Consider the following 12,624-nt stretch of genomic DNA (forward strand, 5'->3'; position numbering starts at 1 on the left):
TATTGAAGACCTTTATCATGATAATGAATAAGCTTTTGATTACTTCTTCAAGGTGTTGAGCAACATCAACAACACCTTGGACATGCCCCCATGACATCTCACTAAGGATGAGAGTTTGGTGGAGTCCTCCTTAAACCACCATTTGTAAATATTTCTAACTCCCTAACTTGCATTTTAATTCATACATTGCATTTTTTGTCATTGTTGGATTTTTATGCTTTGATCAAGATAATTATCATTTTTGAGAGAAGTGAGAGAGGGACTAATGATTCAATTGATGTGTAGTGCTTTAGCTTAATGTAGGGATAACAATTGCCTAGGCTATTCATGCCTTAGTAGTGCCCCTACAATGAAGAACACGAGATTTGAAGAATGGAAAATGACAAGGGATATGCAAGTACACGGATGGAACTGAATCCGGGTAAATCAGGGAGAATCCGAGCGTCTTCATGGGAATCCGCCCGTCTTCAGGCAATCCGGGCATCTTTGTCAAAATCCGCCCGTCCATCCGAGCTGAAAATTTGAAATTTTGAGACTGTTGAAGAATCCGAGCGTCCTGGTAGAGAAGACGCTCGTCTTCAGAAATCCACCCGTCTTGGAAGGAAAGACGCCCGTTTTTTTTACCTGTGAAAAACAAGAAATCTTACTGTCTGAGAATCCGCCCGTCTTCGGCAGAAGACACCTGTCCCGCAGCCGATAAATCCGAGCGTCTTTGCTGAAAGACGCTCGTCTTTAGGCGAGAATTCTGAACCAAAAGAGGCAGAATCCGAGCGTCCCGAAGGAAAGACGCCCGTCTTCCCCTGCAATTCAAAAAATTTTGGGTATTTTAAATACCCCATCCCACATTCATTTTTTCATTCCTTCATTCAAAACACTACCCATAAACCCCAAAACTCAAAACCCTCATCCTCTCCATCACCAAAACAAGATTTCCTCAACCAAATTCAACAAAATCAAATCAAAACTTCCTTTTAACAACAATTAATCACTCCTCTTCCAACAAAAATCTAACCAAGCACCAAAATCTTCAACCTTTGAGTCGATTTTTGAAATTATAAAGGCAAAGCCTTTCATCTTAAAATCGATTTGGGTATACATGGAAATTGAAGATTTTCACTCTTTTCTTGGTTAAATCATCAATGGCAAGGACAAAAGGAGCAACAAAGGCACCTAAGACAAAGGCACTCTCAACAAGACAAAAGAGTCTTCAAGCAAAGAAAGCCTCATTGGCTATGGTGGTAGCTAGTTCAAACATGGAAGTGCAACAACAACAACCTCCCTTGGAAGCAACAACATCAACAACTCCGGAAATTGCTCAACTATCGAACTATCCGGAGGTAATTTTCATTTGAAACTCCCATAGGGATACATTTGCCAAGTATGCTAGAAATTCCTTTCTATCCACCAAATTCATATGTGAAGATGCCTTGAACAAATTGGGTGTCCTTGAATAAACTAAAGCCTTCTTTGAAGCCATGGGGTTGGGACAATTGTTTGCTACAAGAGAATTGACATACCCCTCCCTTACCTTAGAATTCTTGAGTTCTTTGAAAGTTGCTAAGGTAGAGACTAGATAAAACATCGAGTTCCGCCTTGCTAATTGATGTGACCATAATTAGCGCATATTTAGCCCCCGAATTAGCCTTGTTCCCATGCTTTTTAGTGCATATTTGGGTCATTTATTATCTTTAGTTCTTTGTTTTGCATATTCTTTGAGATTTTGATCCCTTGGTAGGAAAGGAGTAAGAATCTTGCATTTTCATGGCAAAACGAGACTAAATTGATCGAATTCAATGACCAAGCATCAAGGAGAGACAAGATTAGAAGGCCTTTATACATATGATAGTAGATGAGCAATGTTGAGAAAGGATCCTTGAGTCCCCAAGGAAATCCCCAAGGAATTTATGAATAAAAGGGAAGGAAAGAAGAAGAAGTCTTGCTGAGGCACAATCCGTGCGGATTGTCTACAATCCGGCCGTCTTCCACCTGCACAATCCGTGCAGTTTTCCACCAAGACGCTCGGGTTTAGCCACCACAATCCGCCCGGATTCTCTTGAATCCGCTCGTGTTCCATCGCCAGAATCCGCCCGTCCCGACCCTGATCCGCTCAGATTCCTCTACAGCGCATTTTCGTCTTCGCCAAGCTACAAAGAAAGAAGCCCTTCCTTCGAAAAATACCGGCTCCTCCCTGCTCAATCTAAAAAGTGTAATTACTAGTTTAGCCCTTAGTTAACCCTAATGCATCCCCCTAATTTCCATTATAAATACCCCATTAGTCTAATTAGAAGAGCATGTTCTTCTTATCAATAATTAGAGTAGTTAATATCAATCAAATCTCTCTTTAGTTTTGTAATCAACAATTAATCAAGTTCTAATACAAGTTTTATTTCCTTAATCTCTCTTTTGTTCATCCTTTATTTTGGGTAATTGAAGATTATTTGGGTTATTATTGGGAGATTGACAACCTCTCAATCAAGCATCAAGTACTTCTTTTATCTTTGCTTTATTATTGGAATCATTAGTAGGTATAATTCTCTTAATCCCTTTTTAATTATTGTTAATTACTTTCATTTATTCATCATGTTTCATTTTGTTGGTATGATTGACAAACTTGCTAGCATGATCAACATGATAATGAGTGAGTAGTCTCTTAGCTAGGGTTAATGGGTGATTAGGGGAAACCAACATGGGGAATGATTCATGCTTAAATTAATATGCTTTCATGTTTTATTTGCTTGCTTGTTTTGATCTCAACTCATGCACATGTTATGTTTGATGAAATGCTAAGCCTATGAATCCTTGCATTTATTACCATCACCTATCTTTTCAATGAGACTTGTAAGACATAAACCAACTCGAGTCTCATTAGACCATGCATGTTGTTGAGTAGGGAAGATTAAGTCGACTTGTAGGTGTTGTACAATCTAATCGATTCGGCTCCGGGACCCAAACTTTCCGAGGATTGTAAGATATAACCCAACTCAATCCATCACAACAATAATTGCTTGCTTATAATTTGAGAACATGTTTGTATGATCAATTCCCATGATTCCCCTATGATCCCATAACACCCTAGTGCTTCTTAATCAATTGTTTACACCCCTTTTTAATTCATCTTGCTTGTTTATTTTCATTGCTATTTTAGTCAGTGACCTTCTACATCAACCCAAATTGTGACACCCCTAAGACACCACTAGTTTCAATAGAAATCTCATTTCAATACCCGTCCCTTGGGATCCGACCTTTACTTGCCTCTTTACTAATTGTAGAGTTGTTTGTGAAGTTATAAATTGTGTTTTGATTCGGACGTGACCCAACGACCACACCTTAAATTGTGAACACGAAACGGACCGATCAAAAAATGGCGCCGTTGCCGGGGACGGTGTTTACTTGATTTAGATTTCCTTTTATTGTTATTAGTTGTGTCTTTCTTCGCCTTTGGGAAGTAAAACTCCTCAAGGTTTGTTCTAATTGTTTTCGAGTTGTTTGATATTTTGCATGTCTAGAAGGTCACAAGGTGATTTGTTACCTTTTGACCGCGAAATTGAAAGAACCTTAACAAACAACAGGAGATTTGCTAGGAGGAATTTGAGAGGTATTAGTGAAGTTGTTCAACCCACTATTGAGTTCATCAACCCTTTTCGCAATAGAAGGAGAGGAGAACCCATTACACAATACCCCACAAAATCAACCTACAATGCCTAAATTCTCGTCACATTCCGTACCCACCGAGGAGAACCTACCCAATGGTACTCCTACACCACAACATCTAACCGGAAATTTTATTGCCAAATCCGCCTTTATCCAATTAGTCGAAAGGAGCCAATTTGGGGGGATGCCTAGTGAAGACCCTCATTCTCATATGGAAACCTTTTGCGACTATTGTGATGCGATCTCTCAAACCGGTGTGAGTCAAGACCAAATTCGATGGGTCTTATTTCCTTTTTCTCTAATCGGCACCGCGAAACAATGGTTGAAGGGCCTTGATAAGGCCACTCTCGGAATAGATTCTTGGAAGAAGTTGGCTCTAGCTTTCTACAAAAAATTCTACCCACCGGAAAAGACTAACATGCTAAGAGCTCAAATTACGGGTTTTAAGCAAAGGGATGAAAATTCTTTGTATGAAGCTTGGGAGCGGTTCAAGGGAATTTGTCGCTCATGTCCTCACCATGGACTTAGCGAATGGTTTTTGGTACAACAATTTTGGAACGGTTTATATGAAGATTCAAGGAACATTCTCAACATGGGATCAAATGGAATGTTCACCGAAGTTGATGACAATCAAACATGGAACAAAATTGAGGAAATGGCGGTCCATAACTCACAATATAGTAGACCTCGCAAGGCTACTAGAGGAGGAAAGCATGAAGTGGACTCCGTTACTCAATTGGGTGCTCAACTTAGTGCTCATATTGACACAATCAATTTGAAGTTTGAAAATGCTATGGCTAGACTTGAAGAAGTCTCAAAATCACCAAAGCATCATGTTAATGCCATGACGGCATCTTCATCAATCCCAAGTGGGATATGTGAGAATTGTGGAACTTTGGGACATAACCAAGGTGAATGTAGGGGAACAAATGAACAAGTGAATGCTTTCCAAGCATACAAGAGTGGTACCCCTTATTCAAACTATTACAATGAAAACACCAAATTCCATCCAAATCTCTCATACAAAAGCCAAAATGTTCAAAATCCTCAAACAACATACACTCCACCACCCATGAGAAACCAAAATCAAAGACCCTTTTACAATCAAAACCATGGTTACCAAAATCAAAATCCATAAAATCACCAAAATGGCCAAGGTTTTGATGTCCAAAAAGCGGTACTCCAAATGCAAAAGAATCAACAAGAATTTTTCACTCAAATGCAAAAAGATAGCCAAGCAAAGGAAACCACCATCAATAACATCCTAGCTCACACCAAAATGTTGGAAACCCAATTGACTCAACTAGCATCTTCAAGCTCACAAAGACAAAAGGGGCAATTACCACCTCAAAGTTATCCCCTAAGACATGAAACGGTTAGTGCCATTCACTTGAGAAGTGGTACAAGGTATGAAGCACCGAAGAAGCAAGTTGAGGATGAAGTTGTGGAAGCTAGTGATAAGGAAGAAATTGTGCAAAACTCCAAGAATGGAGAATCATCAAAAGAAGAAAGTTCAAAGAAAAATGAAGACAAGGTCAAGGAGAAGGAGCCCATTGTGATTAGACTTCCATTTCCAAGTCGTCAAGCCAAGCCCAAATTTGACGATCAACTTGGAAAGTTCATGGAAATTGTGAAGAATTTGGAAGTCTCGATTCCTTTCACGGAATTAATCAATCAGGTGCCGGCCTATGCGAAATACATGAAAGATATCCTCACAAAGAAGAAGTCAATCCGGAAACTTGAGACTATCGCCTTCACTAAGGTGAGTAGTGCAATACTTCAAGGGAGTTCACCTCCAAAACTAAAGGATCCGGGAAGCTTCTCAATACCGTGTACCATTGGCGACACAACGATCAACAAAGCCTTATGTGATCTAGGGGCTAGTGTGAGTGTCATGCCGTACTCGGTGAGTAAAAGGTTGGGGATGGGAGAGCTTAAATGCACCAATATCACACTCCAAATGGCCGATAGATCGACGAAGACACCATTAGGGATATGGGAAGATGTCCCCGTACAAATTGGGAAGTTTTTCATCCCGGTGGACTTTGTCATTGTTGATATGGAGGAAGATTCCAACATTCCAATCATTCTAGGAAGACCTTTCCTACACACCGCGGGTGCGGTGATCGATGTGAAACATGGTGAGCTCACTCTAGAAGTGGGAGATGAAAGCATAACCTTTAATCTTGACAAGACTATGAGAGCTCCTCGTTTGCATGAACCGTGTTTCATGATTGATCATTATAGCCGAAAGGATGAGAGGAAGAAATCGGAACTCCAATGGAAGAAGAAAATTGAAGATGCTCCATTCAAAGAGCAAGTGAATTGTGACAAGGAGAGCTTGCAAAGCTCATCAAAATCAATCAAAGAAGAAGAGGATGGCCTCATTGGCCAAGAGAAGAAATTGGAAGAGTTGTCTCCATCAAATCAAGAGATTTTCAATGATCAACTTAATGAAGTTTGTGGTCTTTGGGACGACGAATTCGAAGGGATTTTTAATCCCTACATTGGTAATACCTTCGATCAAGACCGACAACAAGGGCCAAAGTCTATTGAAGAGCTCTATAACAATAATGAACAAGCTTTTGATTACTTTTTCAAGGTGTTGAGCAACATCAACAATACCTTGAACATGCCCCCTTGACATCTCATCAAGAATGAGAGTTTGGTGGAGTCCTCCCTAAACCACCATTTGTAAATATTTCTAACTCCCTAACTCGCATTTCAATTCTTGCATTTTTCTCATCTTTGGATTTTTATTTAGTTTGATCAAGATAATTGTCATGTTTGAGAGAAGTGAGGGAGGGACTAATAATTTCAATTGATGTGTAGTGCTTTAGCTTAGTGTGAGGATGGCAATTGCCTAGGCTAATCATGCCTTAGTAGTGCCTCCACAATGAAGAACACAAGATATGAAGAAAAATAGAAGAATGATAAGGGATATGCATTGTACACGGATGGAACTGAATCCGGGTACAAAGGGGCCGAATCCGAGCGGATTCAAGAGAATCCGCCCGTCTTCATGCAATCCGAGCGTATTGGGTATAAGACGCACGTCCCTATGAGCTGCATTTTTGAAATATTTTTGACTGTAAGAGAATCCGGGCGTCCTGAACAGCAATCCGCCCGTCTCTGGAAATCCGTCCGTCTTGGAAAGAAGACGCCCGTCTTCTCTGCTGAGGAAAACAAGAAAAATTCCTGGTCTGAAATCCGTCCGTCTTCTGGAGAATCCGCCCGTCCCGTATCAGCAAATCCGAGCGTCTTCTCTTAAAGACGCCCGTCTTTAGGCGAGTTTTATCAAACCCAGAAAGTGAAGAATCCGCCCGTATTTGGCAGAAACCGCACGGATTGCCCCTGCAGTTCGAATTTTTCGGTCTTTATAAAATCCCTCTCACCTTCATTCATTCATTCATTCATTCATTAATAACACTACTCAAAAACATCAAAACCCTCATCCTCTCCATCACAAAAACAAAATCCCTCAACTATATTCAACAAAATCAAATCAAAACATCCTTTCAACAACAAATTAATCACTCCTTTTTCAATAAAAATCAAAACCAAGCACAAAATATTCAACCTTTGAGTCGATTTTTGAATTCATAAAGGCAAAGCCTTTCACCTTTAAATCGATTTGGGTACACTACAAATTGAAGATTTTTCATTCTTTTCTTGGTTAGTTCATCAATGACAAGGACTAAGGGAGCAACAAAGGCAACAAAGGCACCAAAGACACTTTCACAAAGGCAAAAGGCTCTTCAAGCAAAGAAAGCATTGGCTATGGTGGTAGCAACCCCAAACTTGAAAGTGCAACAACAACAACAACCTTCTATGGGAGCAACAACATCTTCTACTCCGAAAATTGATCAACTTTTGCATTATCCGGAGGTAACTTTTATTTCCGAAACCCATAGAGATACTTTTGCCAAGTTTGCTAGGAAATCATTTCAATCCACCAAATTTATTTGTGAAGAAACCTTGGATAAGTTGGGTGTCCTTGAGCAAACTAGAGCCTTTTTCAAAGCAATGGGGTTGAAGAAATTGTTTGAATCAAAAGAATTGACACACCCCTCCCTTACCTTGGAGTTTTTGAGTTCTTTGAAAGTCACCAAAGTTGAGACTAGGGAGAATCTCGAGTTTCGTCTAGCTAATGTTAGTAGACGCATTTCCTTTAGGGAATTGGGTGAAATTTTGGGTCTTAGTGATGAACCGAGTTATTTTAAGAATTATGGAAAGTATGACCCCGACCCTCTTTGGGAGGCAATTTCCGGAAGGAAATTTGAGGATTTTCATGCGAGTCGTGCTCTTTTAGTCCACCATCCGGGCGTAAGGGTATGGCACAAGGTCATAGGAAACACCATTATTGCAAGGAAAGATACCAACCATTTCACCAAACTTGATTTTATTCTTCTTGAATAGGCTTTGAACATTGGAAGAGTACACACCAAGCCTTTCCACTCTTTGAGGCTTTTGGTAGATTGATGGCTCAACATTGATTGTGGGAAGAAAGGCAGTACCGTTATTGTCAATGGCGGCCTAGTCACTATCCTAGCTAAGTACTTTGATCCTAACTTCAACAAGGATAACAAGTATAAAGCAAAGGAGGGTGGTCATCTTGTTGATTTGCATACTATGATACACAAGTACAAGTGGGTTGCCCATAACCCTCTTGACACCAAGTATGGATGGCTCACTAGTGAAGCTAGATCGTTCACTTTGCCTTCAAAGATTTGTCGTCTAAGCGTCCACCGGACCAATTATCTACTTCCCCTTTCTAAAGAGGCCGAGTATATTATCCAACAACAAAAGGGTGAACTTGAAATGCCCTCCTCTTCCATTGTCACACCACCTTATCCCTTTGAGTATCAAGAGTTCAAGCCGGAAGGAGTTGAAGCAAGAAATGATTATTTGACTCTTCTCATGAAAGCAATGCACAAGCAAGCCTTTGAGGATCGGAAAAATGCTTACTTGGCTCAATATCCACCCCTCCTACACTTCGCTAGGCAAGGACTACTTGATCCATCATGTCCTTTGCCTAGTTGGGCGGATAGAGAAGTCCTATTTCCAGGTGCATCTAGGGTCGTTTCGGGTGACAATGAGGTTGTTGGTAATGAAGAAGTTGATGATAACATTGATGAGGAAGCAAGTGAAGAAGGAGAAAAGGATGGTGAGCAAGGTGAAGAAGAAAGTGAAGAAGAAAATGAAGAGGGAAGTGGCAATGAGACCACTTCTAATGAGGAAAGTGATGATGGTGATGATATGATAGAAGATTAACAAGCCTTGAAGGCTCCTACCCTCTCATGGTTTGTCTATTTCTCTCTTTGTTTTAATTATTTTCTTGATCATTGTTGGAGTAGTCCTAGCACCATAGAGGACTCACACCTCGGTACCATTGAGGTGTTCTCATTTTATCGTTCCCACTTTCAAAATCCAAAATGACAAATTAGTTTCATGCATTGTATAGTGTGTGCATGAACTACACCCACCCTTGGACATTAGCAATAGTGTCTAACTCGGTTTGGGGAAGTTAATGCATACACAACGGGAGGTAATCTAAATTATCCTCTCCGTCATAACAAAAACCATGCATCATGTAGTGTAGCTTAGTGTAGATTGCATTTAGTATAGAAATCATGCATCATCTTTGCATAATTTCCATCATTTTGGCCATTGAGGACAATGCCCATATTAGTGGGGGATGGTAATTCTAACATTTAACTCTTATAATCCAAAAAAATTGAAAATTTTTGAAAATCATAAAAATTTGAAAAAATTGAAAAGCCAAAAACATGTTTATTTCCTTTTGTAGTGTAGTCTTGTGTATATATTGTTTTGTATATATTGTGTTTGTTCTATCCTTGTTCACATTGATTGACTACGCCACATCCGAGACATGAGGATAATGAAGACCGCATGGTATGATCTTTCCAATCTTCTTTTTCCTCTTTATGTTAATGACTATGTGGCTTTATTTTGTTTGATGCGGTATAACAATGTGAACTTAGGCCTTGCATTTAGTTTATATGTCATATTAGTTGGTAGAATCACTTGCATTAGGATGTTTATATTAGTTGCATCATAGCATGTAGTTGCATGTTAGAAATGTTTTGAAAAATGCCTAATTAGGAACTTTGACAAGAGCAACTAAGCCATTACAAATACTTGTTCAACTTAAAACTTTGCCTACTAGAATGGTTGTAAAACACCCTAGATAGTGTCATACTAGTATCTTTTGAGCCATGACCCAAAGCCTAGTCAAGGGTTTGCATGTGAGTCACCTATCCAACCCCGTGATGTGATGTGGACTTGGTTAACTTGTCTAGGTGACCTTGATTGACCTTGTGGTAAGGCAACCCAAAAATATTTTCTATCAATAAGTTTGAAGTGCTCATTTCGAAAGTTTTGTCATGTGGAAGTAATTTAATGCCAAGGAAACCTCAAATGTTATGAATTGTTGAATGTTGAGAAATTTAAGTTGTTTTGATGGAGGCGTACCACTTCGATGTGCTTTGGAGCGGGATCCATTGAATTGGGCCCCCACACGGTTGTGAATTCGGCCGCCTAGAGACAGAGTGACTATCACCCCGAAAAGCTATTGTCTAGAGGTTAACCGGTTGCCTAATAAGCGATTGGCGAAAGCAAAGGACACTAGCCCGGAAGGGACAAACCCCATCTTAAATTTTTGAAATGTGAAAATGAAATGAGGTCAATTTTTGAATACTAGTCATATCCACCCGTTGTGTATAAAGATTTGAGCATTTCATTCCCAAAAAGCCTTTTGTCAAGCCACTTTGTCGAGCTTGGGACGATCCATGACCTTTACTTTTGTAGAGAATTCGACACTTGTCATGTCATATGCTACTAGCATCATAGGGATCATCATTCCACCACCATCTGATCGCTCTTGACGAAAGCATTTGGAAATTGAGGATGAAAGTAGTCTAGTTTAACACCATTTGGAGGTGATTTAGTGCCATCCTCTTAGCCTTAGTCATTTGTTGAACTAGTATTTGTGAAGGATTACATGCTCTTAAATTTGTTCCTCTTTAGTGCCTCCGCCGCTTGATGAGGAAGTGGCTATTCTTTTGTAGATGCATCCATTATGTGATTTTGTGTGCTTAATGTTTGGATGTGTCGCCATTTTGGCAAGACCCACCTTGCCTTGCAAGAAGGCATCCTACCTCATGGTTGTCTTGTTGTGAGTTGAAGGGGCGGAGTGAGACCCGCTAATTGTCTCATATCGGCTATGTTATTAGGTTAGTTTAAATAATGGTCCTAGTCTTTGTCACCTCTTTACTCGGGACGAGCAAAGGTTCGGTTTGGGGATATTTGATGTGACCATAATTAGTGCATATTTAGCCCCCGAATTAGCCTTGTTCCCATGCTTTTTAGTGCATATTTGGGTCATTTATTATCTTTAGTTCTTTGTTTTGCATATTCTTTGAGATTTTGATCCCTTGGTAGCAAAGGAGTAAGAATCTTGCATTTTCATGGCAAAACGAGACTAAATTGATCGAATTCAATGACCAAGCATCAAGGAGAGACAAGATTAGAAGGCCTTTATACATATGATAGTAGATGAGTAATGTTGAGAAAGGATCCTTGAGTCCCCAAGGAAATCCCCAAGGAATTTATGAAGAAAAGGTAAGAAAAGAAGAAGAAGTCTTGCTGAGGCACAATCCGTGCGGATTGTCTACAATCCGACCGTCCTCCACCTGCACAATCCGTGCGGTTTTCCACCAAGTCGCTCGGGTTTAGCCACCACAATCCGCCCGGATTCTCTTGAATCCGCTCATGTTCCATCGCCAGAATCCGCCCGTCCCGACCCTGATCCGCTCGGATTCCTCTACAGCGCATTTTCGTCTTCTCCAAGCTACAAAGAAAGAAGCCCTTCCTTCGAAAAATACCGGCTCCTCCCTGCTCAATCTAAAAAGTGTAATTACTAGTTTAGCCCTTAGTTAACCCTAATGCATCCCCCTAATTTCCACTATAAATACCCCATTAGTCTAATTAGAAGAGCATGTTCTTCTTATCAATAATTAGAGTAGTTAATATCAATCAAATCTCTCTTTAGTTTTGTAATCAACAATTAATCAAGTTCTAATACAAGTTTTATTTCCTTAATCTCTCTTTTGTTCATCCTTTATTTTGGGTAATTGAAGATTATTTGGGTTATTATTGGGAGATTGACAACCTCTCAATCAAGCATCAAGTACTTCTTTTATCTTTGCTTTATTATTGGAATCATTAGTAGGTATAATTCTCTTAATCCCTTTTTAATTATTGTTAATTACTTTCATTTATTCATCATGTTTCATTTTGTTGGTATGATTGACAACCTTGCTAGCATGATCAACATGATAATGAGTGAGTAGTCTCTTAGCTAGGGTTAATGGGTGATTAGGGAAACCAACATGGGGAATGATTCATGCTTAAATTAATATGCTTTCATGTTTTATTTGCTTGCTTGTTTTGATCTCAACTCATGCACATGTTATGTTTGATGAAATGCTAAGCCTATGAATCCTTGCATTTATTACCATCACCTATCTTTTCAATGAGACTTGTAAGACATAAACCAACTCGAGTCTCATTAGACCATGCATGTTGTTGAGTAGGGAAGATTAAGTCGACTTGTAGGTGTTGTACAATCTAATCGATTCGGCTCCGGGACCTAAACTTTCCTAGGATTGTAAGATATAACCCAACTCAATCCATCACAACAATAATTGCTTGCTTATAATTTGAGAACATGTTTGTATGATCAATTCCCATGATTCCCCTATGATCCCATGACACCCTAGTGCTTCTTAATCAATTGTTTACACCCCTTTTTAATTCATCTTGCTTGTTTATTTTCATTGTTATTTTAGTTAGTGACCTTCTACATCAACCCAAATTGTGACACCCCTTAGACACCACTAGTTTCAATAGAAATCTCATTTCAATACCCGTCCCTTGGGATCCGACCTT

At 39.6% G+C, this 12,624-nt stretch overlaps 1 non-coding gene across 1 annotated transcript; it reads right to left on the reverse strand.

Moving 5' to 3' along the window:
• Nucleotides 1–4,069: 4,069 nt before the first annotated feature.
• Nucleotides 4,070–4,176, reverse strand: LOC141644642 (small nucleolar RNA R71). Its single transcript, XR_012544254.1, has one exon. It is a non-coding gene; the product is annotated as a small nucleolar RNA R71 (small nucleolar RNA).
• Nucleotides 4,177–12,624: the final 8,448 nt, after the last annotated feature.

This window comes from Silene latifolia, chromosome 2 (genome assembly GCF_048544455.1).
Source record: "Silene latifolia isolate original U9 population chromosome 2, ASM4854445v1, whole genome shotgun sequence".
Lineage (NCBI taxonomy): Eukaryota > Viridiplantae > Streptophyta > Magnoliopsida > Caryophyllales > Caryophyllaceae > Silene > Silene latifolia.